Below are 14,315 nucleotides of genomic sequence, written 5' to 3'. Positions count from 1 at the left end.
AGATGTTGCTGGTGGTATGAGGGGTGGAGATGAGGTTCAGGATCGGTATGGGAGCACCGATAGATCCAATGTGGACCGTTTTATTGGAGAAATTGGGTATAGGCCAGGATTAGAAATCGGGATCCCGATGATGTTAGTGAGGGAAGAAAAAGGAAAGCAGATCCAGCAATCTTGTCCTCCAGAAACATTTTTCCAGAGGTTGTAACTGGAATTTAGGAGGGTTAGGGTGAGAGGTTTAGTGGAGGGTGCTCCCTGTGAGGAGTCGAGATGGATCCCTTTATATCCGGGTTGTGCTTGTACAGGTGTTGTACTCTCTTGAGGGAGTGGTTGCGGGAGGCCTGGTCCTGAACCCCTCCCCCATCAGAGAGTCCTATTTGGGCCAAATAGGTCCAGCAGACCTTTCCAGATTTGGGGTACTTAGTGCAGGGGGATCGAAAGGTTTGAGACAGCTCAGAGGTCCAAAAGGTCCTTCCCGGGGCATAGGGCGACGTGCAGAGGGTTGGCATTTTTCCCTGGTAGCAAGATTTTGGCATAGAGGTATAAGCCGAGAAGTAGCGAGAGGTACCCGAGCCCCTCATGCAGTCACATGACTCCGCCTGGATCGGGGGGCTCAGGAGGAGTATTAGGAGGAGACTTAACCAAGCGGAGCTTGGTGGGGCCCACCATCTGGGAGGCCCATTTACTGTCGGCGGGGGCCCGTTTAAGATTGTTGATGTGTACCCGTGGCGGGTGGCCCAGGAATTTAGCCGCAATTGGGGTAGTGAGGATGACGGTGTGGGGTCCCGTCCACCGCGTTTGCAAGGGGCCAGGGCTGTGACTCCTGAGGAGAACCTGGTCACCCGGGAGCAGTTTCTGGGGAGGAATCTCATCGTCCTCGAGGTCGTTCGGGGCCGGGGTGACTGAGTCAGCATGAGCTCTCAGGAGGGCCTGAAGGAGAATAAGGTACGGCAGGTAAGAGAGGAGGAGTGGGGGGACAGCCGGCAGATTGTGATCTATAAGGAAGGGACGACTGTAGGGGAGTTCGAATGGACTCAGTCCCGAGGGTCCACGGGGGGGGGGGGGGGGGGCTGCCCTAAGCCGGGTGAGGGCATGGGGCGAGAGGGTAGGCCAAGAGAGACGGGTTTCCAGGGTAAGTTTGAGGAGTTGGGCTTTAAGTAGGCCGTTGGCCCTTTCTACTTTACCCGATGCCTGAGGATGGTAAGGGATGTGTAGTTTCCAGGAGATGTTGAGACTTTCAGCCACTTGCCGGGTTATGCTGGATATGAAGGCGGGCCCGTTGTCCGACTGGAGGGTTCGAGGCAGCCCCAAACCGGGAATGATGTGTTCGTAAGGATGGTGGCCACAATGTCCGCCGTCTCACGGGCCGTGGGATAAGCTTCTATCCAACCTGTGAACGTGTCAACCAGGGTTAGTAGGTACCGATGGGTTTTATGACGGGGCATGTGGGTGAAGTCCAGCTGCCGGTCTTCTCCTGGCTGGCCCCGCAATTGGTGGTTAGGTCCTGGCCTGCGGATTCCACCTGGTGCACTGACAGCTGAACAGACAGTACACGTCCTGTGGACGGTTTCAACGACCTTGGACAGGGAAGGGGGATAGAAGAGAGGCTGCAAGAACTGAAACCACGCCTTGGGGCCAATATGAAGCATCTGGTGAATTTCTGTGACCCAGGTGTGGGCCAGATTTTCAGGTATGGCAAGGCGGTTCTGGATTTGTACTGAGACCATGTGGCGGTACAATAATGTATAAGACGCCATCTGCGTAAGTCCTGGTCCCGCTCCAATGTACAGAGGTTCGCCAGAAGGCAGCCCAGGGGCGTTTTGGGGTCGAATTTGGATTGGGAGGCTCCCATGGTCCCCTTCACCGACCCACTCAGCTCACGGAGGAGGGTGTCCCCTTGTCCGTGTAATGGGTCAATGGAGGGACCGTAGTTCCCTCGGAATGAGGATGTCTCCGGATTCCTTGGGACTGGCGGGGCCACCAGGTGGCCGGAGGTCTGCCCAGGCACGGCTGTGGCTAGGACAGGGCGACCCGGAGGTGGGTCAGGGGCCAGGGAACACTCACCACGACAGGTCCCTAAGTAAGCCTCCTTGAGGTGGGCGGCGGGGGTTGAGGTCCGTAGGAGGAGGAGGAGGGAGTCTCTGCCCAGCAAGGGCTCAACCTCCTCCCGGGTTTTGGCACCACATGTTGAGTTTCCCCCACCAGTGATGTTAAGGAAAGAGACAACAAGGCAAATGGATCCCAGAGACAAGCTTTATTGCAAGCACCCTGGGGCGAGGTTCCACGACTCAGGGGGGGGAGGGGGAGGTAGTGAGTTGGGGAAGTCGCAGGAGGAAGGAATTAGTGATGTTCTTTTATTGGGTCAGGGTAGGGCCCTGGCTTGCCCCAAAAAAGGCAAGGTAGGTGGTGGTTAGTGTGTATGGGCGGGGGAAAGTGTCGCATCATCACAGGGCATGGGTTTGAGTTCATATCTGTAAGGTATGTGGCGCTCAAGGGACATGGGGCGGGGAGTAGGTGATTGGCACTTCCCAACTGGGAAGTTCCTGGGTGGAGAGTGTCGTCTCCCAATGGTGACGTGGAGGCCCGTTGTAAGGGTGGCGGGAAAGTCTGCCAGCTTAGAGACGGTTGGCGGAAGGTCCACCATTTCGGTGCCCTGACTTCCCAGGTGGCCCATCAAGGTACAGGACGGAGCTCTCAGAGAGTATGTGTGCAAAAGGTAGAAAAAGTTGAGTGCACTCCCCAGGCGTGGGACCCTCTGGGTGGGTCCTGGGGGTCTCTCAGATCCCGGAGGAGCCCCCAAATGTGTCCAAGATTGTGAACCCAAGAAACCACCAAGGAGCCGACACCGATGCAAGTACATGAGGGTTTGTTAGCAAGCTCGAGCTTGGGTCCAAGTGTACCTGTCACAGTGGAGCAGGGACTTGGTCTTGAGGTGGGTTCCAGCTGGATTTTTATGGGCTGGTCTAGGGGATTTCTAGTAAGGATGGGAGAGTTTCTCAAGCCCTTAGTTCCTCATTGCGATATGGAACTTTCCGTTAAGGGCATGCTCTGCGGGTATTCTTGGCACTGACTTGGGCTGGAAGCCGCCGTGCTTACTCCTCTAGGGGCCAGGGGTTGGGGACATTTCCTGAATTTTTGGGTCCCACAGAAGCATGTGTGTACCTTAGGCCGCAGAGTTGCTGTAGGTCAGTAAAAATAACCAACATCAGAATATTCCAGCTTCCACGGCTGCTACCTGTAGCTTTCAACCTATAAAAAAAGGAAAAATTTCCAAATGACCTTTCCAACAGAAAACAACGGTTGAGGTACCTTATTTTCAGTCTGTCTCCAAAGACAGGTGTGCAGGAAGAAGCCCTGTGTTCTGCGTTCCACCCACCCCTGTTTTCCCACCCTTCAAAGACCAGCAACTCTGAAAGGATCATCTAAGGAAGGGGAAGTCTGCATCCCTCACTGTGCTGCCAACTAGAGCCCCATCGCAGAAGGGGGCGCCTGGGTGCTCGGGGCGGGCGTCCTCCCGCGGGGTCAGGGTCCCGGGGCCGCTCCCCGCCCCTCCCCCGCGCCCCAGGCCAGCACGTGCTCGCTCTCCCGCACGATACACCAGACCTGACAAAACCCCACAGGTGCTGGGCCGGAAGGAGACGTCTCCGGTTGGGCTGTGACTCCAGACAGGATCCAAAGAGGAGCTCTGCGGGCTCGTCCCTGGGTTTCATGGAGCCTTGCTGTCCCCTTCTGTGTTGGCCTCCCAGGGCACTGCGGCAGCCTTGGGAGCGCACAGGAAAGGGGGGGCCCGGGGCCCGCGGGGGCGGGGCGGGGCGGGCGGCCACGTGCTCCGGGCCGGGCCCGGGGTCGCCGGGGGTGGGGGCGGGGGGTCGTACCTGCGCGGGGAGCTCCGGCCGCCGCGGCCCCGCTCGCGTCCGACACCCGGGCCGCCCCGAGCCCTCCGGAGCCGCCGGCCTGGGGAGCAGAGCGCAAGGTCGGCGGGGGGCGGGGGGGGCGGGGGGGCCTCCGGGCGGCCCCTCGCGGCGCCTGTGCCTCGCGCGGCCCCGGGACGGGCTGAGCCGCCCGCCCCCCGGGCCGCCGAGGGCTGCTCTACCCCTCCGTCCTGGCCGCCGGGAGCACGGGCTCGGGGCGGGCAAAGCTCGAGGGGACGCGGCCCGAGGCCCCCCCGCCCGCCCCCGCTCGCCCCCGCCCGCCCCCGCTCGCCCCCGCTCGCCCCCGCTCACCCCCGCTCACCTCCGCTCACCTGTCCGGACTCCCGCGGCCCCCGGCGACAGGCGCACAGACCTGGCGGCGGGGGCGGGGGCGGGGGCGGCGCATCCCAGAGGCCGAGGGGGCGAGCTCCCCATTGGCGCCCGCGCTCCTCGGCCCGCCCCCGGCCGCAGGGGAAGGGGACACGGGCCCGGCAATGGGGGGAGGGGGCGGCGCACGGACCCGGCGGCCAGGTGTGGGGAGAGGCGCATCCCCGAGGCCCCAGCGGGCGGGGCGCCCTCCCCATTGGCGCCCGAGCTCCTCGGCCCGCCCCCCGGAGGCGAGGGGAGGGCGCACGGACCCGGCGGCGGGGGAGGGGGCTGTGCACGGACGGGGAATGGGGCGGTGCACAGACCCGGCGGGGGAGGGGGCGGTGCACGGACGCGGCGGTGGGCGGGGGCTGTGCACGGACGAGGGGGCGGTGCATGGACCTGGCGGCGGGGAGGGGGCGGTGCACGGACGAGGGGGCGGTGCATGGTCTTGGCGGCGGGGGAGGGGGCGGTGCACGGACGAGGGGGCGGTGCATGGTCCTGGCGGCGGGGGAGGGGGCGGTGCACGGACGAGGGGGCGGTGCATGGTCCTGGCGGCGGGGGAGGGGGCGGTGCACGGACGAGGGGGCGGTGCATGGACCTGGCGGCCGGGGAGGGGGCGCACGGACCCGGCGGGGGTCGGGGGGGCGCACGGACCCGGCGGGGGTGGGGGGCGGCGCACGGACCCGGCGGGGGTCGGGGGGGCGCACGGACCCGGCGGGGGTCGGGGGGGCGCACGGACCCGGCGCGGATCCCCGCACGGATCGGCGCCCGCGCCCCTCGGCCGGCCCGGCGCCCCGGCTCTGCGGCGGCGGGAGCGGGAGCTGGGCCTGCGCGGAGCCGCCTCCCTGGCCGGCGGGCCGGGCCCCGGGGACAGTCGCGGCTCGTGGCGGCGGCGCGCGGGGCGCGCTCGGAGGGGTCGGGCAGCGGGTCGGGCCGAGCCGTAACGGAACCGAAGCGCCGCGGCCCAGGGCCGGTCCCGGAGCGCGCCCCCCGCCCTGGGCCGCGCCCAGCCCCGACGAGCACCTGGCCCGGCCTCGGAGTCCTGCTCCCTGAGACCCTGTAGGACCGCCCCGAGAGTCCACCCGCCGGTAACGCTCAGTCCTGCGAGTATCTCGTATCAGCCCCACGTTTCAGGTGGGGAAACCGAGACACGCTGGGTAGCTTGCCGAGGTGGCCGAGGAGCTAGCAGGTGGTGGGTTCGGGATTTCAGTCCGAAAGGTCTGCGGGTCCAGGCCCCGGGATCCTGTGGGACGCCGCCCCCCCGCGGGGAGACCAGCAGCGCGCACCGGCCATCCCCCAGGGGCGGGGGCTCCCCAGGAAAGCACGAGACCCCTTTTAGGACCCAAAAGTATAATGGGATTTAGGGACGCAGGAGCAGTGGCCCTGGTGAAGTGTGGTTGATGCTGAGAACAATGCAAAGCGATTCAAGCAGATTTTAGGAGAGGAAATGATAGGCCCTGGCGTAGGGTGTGGCTGGAGAGGCCGTAAGATGAGTTCTGCCCGAGAGGAAATGGAGTAGATTTTATTAAATCCTGGCAGCCAGCCACTACTTTGTAGATACTCCTAGAAGGATGTAAAATGGGTTAAAGTGGTAGAGGGAACACCACTTTGCTGTCCCTGGGTTTTTGTTTTAAAGATTTTATTTATTTATTCATAACGCACAGAGAGGCCGATACATACAGGCAGAGGGAGAAGCAGGCTCCATGCATGGAGCCCCCCCCCCCCCCCCCCCTTGTGGGACTCGATCCTGGGTCTCCAGGATCATGCCCTGGGCAAAAGCAGGAGCTAAACCGCAGAGCCACCGGAGTGTCCCTCCCTTTACCTTTCTTATCTTAGAATCTTCTATATATGCCTTTGGTTTTCCATCTGGTCTTGTTATAGTCCCTTTGGATACCTGACACGTAGACAGGTATTACCTTTCCTTCAGTTGTGTCACTGAGTGTGGACAAGTTGCAGTGGGAAGAATTTTAGAACAGAGAAGTAAATCTCAGCCAAGAGACACTAATGTAGGAGTTCAGTGGCAACCCTAGTGGGGTTGGGAGTAGTCATGCAGGATGTTTGCCTCCCAGGCCAGATGATAACAACACAAAGAGGTTATGAAATAATTACAATAGGGTTTCCCTTGAACTCAGGAGAAATCCACCTCAATCTGAAGACTTTGCACCTCTGGCCAAATGACAACTGTCATTCATTCAAAATGGTAAAGCCATTTGGTGTAGAGGAAAAATGTCTTCTCAACTATTAAAAAGAATTAATTATAATTAATACAGACATGAAGACATGAAGTTAAGAAGTTAACTTATTGCCTAACTGCTTTAGAGTTAAATTCAGAATAATCTGTATTTGGTATTAAAAATGCTTATGATTCAGTTGAAAGAAAATGGAATCCATTGACCTGATTATTTGAGAGAAATCTGTCCACTCTGAATTTAGCTTGTCCTAGAGGACCTGGGAGCCAGGTGGAAAAGCACAGGAGAACTGATGGGCAGGTACTGTCTTTTGTTTTGTTTTGTTTTTAAATATTTTTTATTTATTCATGGGAGACAGAGAGAGAGAGAGAGGCGGAGACCCAGGCAGAGGGAGAAGCAGGCTCCATGCAGGGAGCCCGAAGAGGGACTCGATCCTGGGTCTCCAGGACCACACCCTGGGCCAAAGGTAGCGCTAAAACACTGAGCCACCCAGAGATCCCCCAGATACTGTCTTTGTATTACCCCAAACTCCCACCTCCGTAAACAGGTACCTCTCCCCTGGACCACCATTAAATATATCCTGGCCCCTGGGCTCCAGATTTCATTCCCGCCAGCCTCCCTCAGCCTTACGGGCTATCTGTTATTTGGGTTATTTTGCCCTCTCTGTCTTGTCTCTCGCTTCTTCTCTTCGGCTCTTAGTTCTCTATGTGTATATGCTCTATCTCTTTCAACCCGAATAAACTCTTCCTCCATCAAATGTGTCCCAGTCCCTAGGTACTACACTCTCCTCCCCTTCCCAACAGACCTTCAGAAAGACCATGCCACCAGGCACCTGGGGGGCTCAGCGGTTGAGCGGCTGCCTTCGGCTCAGGGCGTGATCCCGGGGTCCTGGGATCAAGTCCGGCATTGGGTTCCCCTGCTTCTCCCTCTGCCTGTGTCTCTGCCTTTCTCTGTGTCTCTCATGAATAAATAAAATAAAATATTAGGAAGGAAGGAAGAAAGAAAAATGAAAGAAAAGGAAGAGAAAGAAAAGAAGAAAGACCATGCCAACATAGGCCTCCATTGCCTCAGCCTTATTCAGCCCTCGGGTCAGTAGTCTGACTTTCCTTTTCCCCATTTCCCTGAAACTGCTCTCCGAGGCCACCAGTGACCTCTCGGTGACCAGATCCGATGCTCCTGATCTTCCCCCCGCCTCTCTGTGGCATCAGACATACCTGAGCACTCTTTCCTTGATTCCTCCTTCCCTCTGGTTTCTGAGCCTCCACTCATCTCTGCCTTTTCCACCGACATCTGTGGCCCTTCCTTCCTCCTCTTTTGTTCCTACCCTTCAAGTGTTGGTTCTGACGACATTCTCTCTCAGTTCATTTCTCTTTTTACTCTGTACGCTCCTGCTGACCAACTTCCCAGGAATGGCAATAATAAAAGTCACTTATTGAGTATCAGACACTACACATGCCATCCCTCATCCCTAAGACAATCCTGCAAGGCAGATAACAAGAATATTATTAGTAACACTGACTGAGCACTGATGAACCAGCCAGAGAATTTAGCCTTTTACATAAAAATACCATTATCATCACTCAAGAGATCATAAACTGAGGCCAAAAAAGCCTGAGTGATTTTCCCAGACTTATGGCAGAGCCAGGATGCCAGTGCTGGACTCCCAGCCTCCCTGGATCCCCCCACCCCACAACCCCTCCCATGCAGAGGTGATCCCTTCGCCTAAACCACTCTCCCTGGCTTTAAGGAGCAGATACCCCCAAGTCCTGCACCGATCCTCATCCGGAGGAGCCAGAGACGCCACAAAATCAACACAGTTGTCTCAAGCACAGTTCCTTCTGTTCTTCCAACCCCCCACTTCCCTTCTGTGTCCTCTTAATGACTAGCAATTCCTTGGGCCAGCTGTCCAGAGCTCAGCCCAAGTGATGGCCTCTCTCTGCCTCCTCCTCCTCCTCCTCCTCCTCCTCCTCCTCCTCCTCCCATTCTCAGCATCCTGCTTCCTCCCTCCTTCTATTCGGTCAGTTCTTTCCACAGACCATCCCATGAGTCTTCCCTCTCCTACCCACCCCGTTACTTTGGTTCTAGCTCACACCATGTACTTTCTGGCCCACCACAGCAGCCTCCACTCCACCTCCCTGCCTCCAGTCTTCCCTCCCTCAGTACAGCCTCCACACCATTGGAAATCCTTAAATGGTCCTCACTGCCACCAGGACCAAGACCAATTCTTTGTCTATCTTTCTACCCCGCCCCCCCCCACAGACCTATTAGGATCCAGCCATACTCAGCTATTTGTAAGCCCCTGAATGCTCTGTCCAGCATTGCTCTATACAACTCTCTGCAATAATGGAAATGTTCTATAACTGTGCTCTCCAAGATGGCAGCCACACGCGGCTAGTCAGTACCTGACGTGTGAGCCGTACAACGAAGGAACTGATTTTTTTTAACTTTTTTTTTTCAATTTTTATTTATTTATGATAGTCACAGAGAGAGAGACAGAGACAGAGACACAGGCAGAGGGAGAAGCAGGCTCCATGCACCTGGAGCCCGACGTGGGATTCGATCCCGGGTCTCCAGGATCGCGCCCTGGGCCAAAGGCAGGCGCTAACCCGCTGTGCCACCCAGGGATCCCAGGAACTGATTTTTAAATTTTATTTACCTTTAATTTAAACTTAGTCATCAGTGACTGGTAGGTACCATATTGCATAGCACAGCAATTTAGCACATCCCAAAGTGTGATGCAGCAGCACAGACACCACCTGAAAGCTTGTTAGAAGTTCAAAAAAATCTCAGGCCCCATCCCTGATCTGCTGATTCATAATCTGCATTTCAACCAATGTAACGTGTATGCATTGAGGTTTTGAGAAGCACTGCTCAAAGAGCTCCTGCTTCCTTGCCTTCGCACGTGCTGTTTTCCTTGTCTCCACTGCCCGTCACCTCTCCTCCTTTGCTCCTTGACTCCTATTTATCCCTCAAGATTCAGCATCTGTAAGCACAGCATATTCCTAGGATGATTATCTGGAGGACAGAGGGTGGGTAGGGAGGAGTGAGAGAGAGGAAATGTCTATGATAAAACCACATGTATCTTGGGGTGCGTGGGTGGCTCATCCTATTAAGTGTCTGCCTTCGGCTCAGGTCATGATCCCAGGGTCCTGGGATAGAGCCCAGAGTCAGGCTTCCTGCTTCGTGGGGAGCCTGCTTTTTCCTCTCTCTCAGCCCCACCCTGCCCTCACCCCCAATTGTGCGATTGTGCGACTCTCTCTCTCTCTCTCTCAAATAAAATCTATAGTATCTATAAGTATCTATATATCTAGATATCTGTATCTATATCCATATATATGCATATTACAGTTTGTGTGTCTACATGAAAAGATGGTTCTGTTAGCAGTGGTTCTCTCAAGGTGGTGGGACTTCAAGTATTTAAAATATTTAAATATTTTTTAAATATCTCTGAGTTATCATTCAAAGTCTTTATAATGAGTTTATGTTATTTGTAATCGGAAAATAAAATAATAATCATTTTCATTACAGAAAATAAAAGGAAGCCTATTTTACCCTTCTGTAAATAGCTGTATGGGCATATCAGGATAAAGTACCATTGACCCTTGAACAGCGTGGGGGTTAGACACACTGACCCTGGCATAGTCAAAAATCCACATATAACTTTTGATTCCCCCAAAACTTAATTACGAATAGCCTACTGTTGACTAGAAGCCTTACCAATAAGACACAACACACTTTTTGTGTGTTTATATGGTTAATATACTGTATTCTTAAAGCTAGAGAAAAATCATAAGGAAGAGAAAATACATTCATAGTATTATACTACATTTGTCAAAAAAAAAAAAAAATCCACATACAAGCAAGCAAACCTGTGTTGGTCAAGGGACAACGGTATAGTGCTTTTCAAGAAGGAGAGCTGACACTTGGCACAGTTAGAGACGCTCACCCCATTAAGGGCTGGGACCAGCCTGGGCATTGGCCACCCCTGACTGAAAAGGGACAAAGAAAACATCATGATCTCCCTTGTGATGCCTGTGGTGTTCTCTCTCATGTCTACCCTGTGCTCTGATAGACGTGATCCTAACACAGGGATGACAATCTGCTCTCCATCCCCTGCTGGGTTCCTCTCTATGGCTGCAGACTGAAAGGGGGGTTAGGTGTACTAAGAGGGTCACCTAGACTCATGAGAGGTAACTGCAGAGGCATTTGGGTGGCATCGTCGTTGGCCCTAAGCATCAAGGATTTGCTCTGTTAAGAACTAATATCTATTATATATTGCTATTACATTCCATCTTTTCCAGGTTTCGGTGATTTCTTTTTCTTTGCCAAAGAAAGCGTGACAGTTACCTGTAGAGGCTGTTTTAAATTCATGGCAAAATGTGTTTTGTTGAGCTGTGGAATGCAATTTCTGCAAAGTCTAGTGGGCTCAGCTGTGGGAACTAGTGGGCTCCTGATAGGGTAGGGCCGCAAAAAGCCACCAGCACAAACAGAGGAGGCGACATAGCCTGGGATCAGAGCATTCCTCATAGCAATTCATCTGCAAGATCGGGGAATGGTGTGAAATTTGATTAAGCAGCAAGGTGAAGAAGGCATTGTTGTTGAGAGAGAGCTACCTCTGGGGTATGATGTAAGTGTTCATGAAGTTCTAAAGACAGATCAGAAGAACTTTATATTCTTTCTTTTAGGGCAAAGGTGGCTCATCTAAGTGGATGGCAGTGTTTCAAATTAGCCTTTTTAACATGTACAATCATATCTGGAAGTCTGTACCCATCTATCAATCTACCTGCTGCAGCACGCATCTGGCCATGGGGTGGTGGTGGTGCCAGAGATATGCTATGACTTGATACCAGGTGGAGCCAGGCTTCATGAAGCCTGAATCTCAGATGATTTGAGTGGTCCTTCTTAAGAAAAAGAATGCAAAAACGTCTTACATTTATGCACTAAACAAAAATACACAACCCCATGAACACACTGTAGTGCCCCATCCGGGGCCTGGAACCTAAACTTGGCTCCAGTAGCTGCATTATAAATCTGCCCATGCTGCTTGGATGCTTGGGGAAAGGTGAGCTTTGGCTAGCCTTCAGTAACATCCCCGGCACAGCATGGCTAAGGAGGAAATTCCATGTTTGTACCTTCCTCTTCTTTTTTAAAGATTTTATTTATTTATATATTTTTGAGAGAGAGAGAGAGGAGAGAGAGTGTGTGTGCCTGAGCAGGGTAGCAGAGGTGCAGAGGGAGAAGCATACTCTCCGCTGACTGGGGAGCCCAATGTGGGGCTCAATCCCAGGACCCTGGGATCATGACCTGAGCCGAAGGAGACGCTTGACCGACTGAGCCACCCAGGGGCCCCCCACAAAGCCTTCTTGCTGACTCATCAGAATAACGGCCAGCTTTCACTGCACATCTCATGTGCCAGACGCCCGTCTACGTTTTTGACATATACTGCCCCCTTGGATCCTCATGCTAATGCTGGAAATATGTAATGTTTTGATCTCGTTTGGTACAGGTAGAAACTGAGACCAGGACAAGTGATAACTTGCCCCAGAAGATGCTAAAACCCAGGGTTAGGCTTCAGAAACTGGTTTCTAGCTTTTGAACTCCTGCTGCAGTGTTCTTTCTGCCTGACTCTTGGACTGGTGGAAGGAAGCAGGGCCTGGTCACCACACTGAGATCCACCATGTGACCCTGGCTCCAGGAAGAGCTTGGAAGAACGAGCAGGACTGTATGTGACCAGAGAGGTCACTGGAGGATGGACCCAGTCACCAGAACTGAGCAGAAGGTCTCAGCCAAGTTTGGAGGGCAGGTGTGGAGAAGCTTGGTTTTGAGCCTCAGGAATCTTCCCTATATAAAATGAGATTGAGTTTAGAGACTGAGGAATAATAGGTCAACCTGTAGAAAGGTTCCCTGAGAGCCACCTCAGACATCAAAATGGTCAATTGCACACACACAAAAATAAATAAAAAGGTCAATTGCCTGTACTCTCTGGACAGCCACCAAACCCTCCAGATAAAAAGTCTGCTTTCTCCACCCTGTTTGGGATGGAACATATCTCACATGGTCTTCTTTTTTCCCATCTTGCACACAAACACATTGATCTTAGACCATCTCGGAAGCCACATTTTTTTATTTTCCAATATAGGAAAGTCCTAATAATACACCCAAAGCCCTCTGAGTCTTGCCCTCTCTCCCTTCTGGTTTTGCATTTGCTTATTTGTAATTTATTGTTTATTTATTTATTGTTATACTCCCATCTTAGTCCAAAGAGGACTTGCATGTAATCTATGAGAATACATTGCAACGAGATGTAAAGAAAACAGCGAGGAGATTGGAGCATGGGGCCTCGTACACAAAATAGCACCCATGAGACTGGACACTTGCTGGAAGAAGGCCAAAGATCTTTCTCTGAGCTGCCTGGCAGTTGATGCAAAAATTAGAAAATAGAAACAAATCAGACAATCAAGAGAAACTCAAAATATTCCTAAAAGAAGTTCCTTGGTGGATCTTCATAAAGAGGGCACTTCAATCACCCTCCTCAGGATCATGAACCTGAAAAGAACGTTTATAATCTCTCAAACTTTCACATGTCCAAGATTTTGTTTTTTCTTTTTGTTTCTTTGTTTTTTTTTTTAATTTTTTTTAAAATTTATTTATGATAGTCTCACACACACACAGAGAGAGAGAGAGAGAGGCAGAGACACAGGCAGAGGGAGAAGCAGGCTCCATGCGCTGGGAGCCCAACGTGGGATTCGATCCCGGGTCTCCAGGATCACGCCCTGGGCCAAAGGCAGGCGCTAAACCGCTGCGCCACCCAGGGATCCCCACGTGTCCAAGATTTTGGATGTCCAGGTGGAAGGTCTCCTAGTCAATGCTTTTTTTTTTTTTTTTCCAAATCCTAGTTATCACATGGCAAGAAGGTTATGACATCTGACAATATGGGGTTCTGGTCTTGAAGCAGAAGGGCCAGCCTTCCCTGTGATATTGAAATCGGCGGCTGAAGACAGATGGCATGCTCCCCCACAAGAAAGAGGTGATAGGGATCCCTGGGTGGCGCAGCGGTTTGGCGCCTGCCTTTGGCCCAGGGCGTGATCCTGGAGACCCGGGATTGAATCCCACATCGGGCCCCCGGTGCATGGAGCCTGCTTCTCCCTCTGCCTGTGTCTCTGCCTCCCTCTCTCTCTGTAACTATCATTAAAAAAAAAAAAAAAAAAAAGAAAGAGGTGATAATTGGGGTGAATTCCCTGGCCAAAGAGTCTTCGTGAAGTTATAGATATAGTTATACACACATATATTTGTTTATTTAATATTATGTAATACTTATTTAATATTAAGTATTAAACAACTAAGTATTAACTAATATTAAGTATTAACTAACTTAATACTTATTTAATATTAAGTTATATATGTGTGTGTGTGTGTCCAGCAGCAGATCTTAAGGCAAGTAAATGTCTCTAGTAAGATTTTAAGAGTAAAATCCAGTTCTGAAGCAACAACAGGTCACCATAGGAAGTCCTGCACAATAAACTGTTGAGCCCCATACATTAGACACAAACGTATTTTTCTGTGAAATTAATTTGTTGCTTAAGGTATCAACTGCATATTTAGTTAACAATAATTTCATCCTCTCAGAACTTCAAGAGGCTTTTGAGGACAGACTTAGAATAGTTTTTTTTTGTTGTTGTTGTTGTTTTTCTTTTTTAAAATGACCGAGGAACCTTGGGCCCAGTGCCTTTCTATTTTGTCCATTTCATTTCACTGAATTCAAGGAAGGTATTCAAAATTCTCCCTCTGGCCTTTTCCTGCTGAAAAGCTTAAAACTAATGACCTACCTCTACTATTTGCCCTTCAATCT

At 52.8% G+C, this 14,315-nt stretch overlaps 1 protein-coding gene and 1 non-coding gene across 5 annotated transcripts in view; one reads left to right on the top strand and one right to left on the bottom strand.

The window, feature by feature from the left end:
- Window positions 1-3,648: 3,648 nt before the first annotated feature.
- LOC119865435 lies at window positions 3,649-3,770 on the bottom strand. The gene has a single exon (XR_005369110.1). It is a non-coding gene; the product is annotated as a small nucleolar RNA SNORA26 (small nucleolar RNA).
- A 1,453-nt stretch (window positions 3,771-5,223) lies between these two features.
- USP46 (ubiquitin specific peptidase 46) overlaps window positions 5,224-14,315 on the top strand; it is a 93,324-nt gene continuing 84,232 nt past the window's right edge. Inside the window, exon 1 of one of the 4 annotated variants that reach the window (XM_038556081.1) lies at window positions 5,224-5,411. The gene's annotated coding sequence lies outside the window, so the exon portion shown is untranslated. The remainder of the gene's footprint in view (window positions 5,412-14,315) is intronic. The other 3 variants (XM_038556075.1, XM_038556077.1, XM_038556076.1) reach the window with 3 other exon arrangements.

Source organism: Canis lupus, chromosome 13 (genome assembly GCF_011100685.1).
Source record: "Canis lupus familiaris isolate Mischka breed German Shepherd chromosome 13, alternate assembly UU_Cfam_GSD_1.0, whole genome shotgun sequence".
NCBI classification, from domain to species: domain Eukaryota; kingdom Metazoa; phylum Chordata; class Mammalia; order Carnivora; family Canidae; genus Canis; species Canis lupus.
Note: the sequence above shows the minus strand (reverse complement) of the source record. Positions and strands in the feature narration are given on the sequence as shown.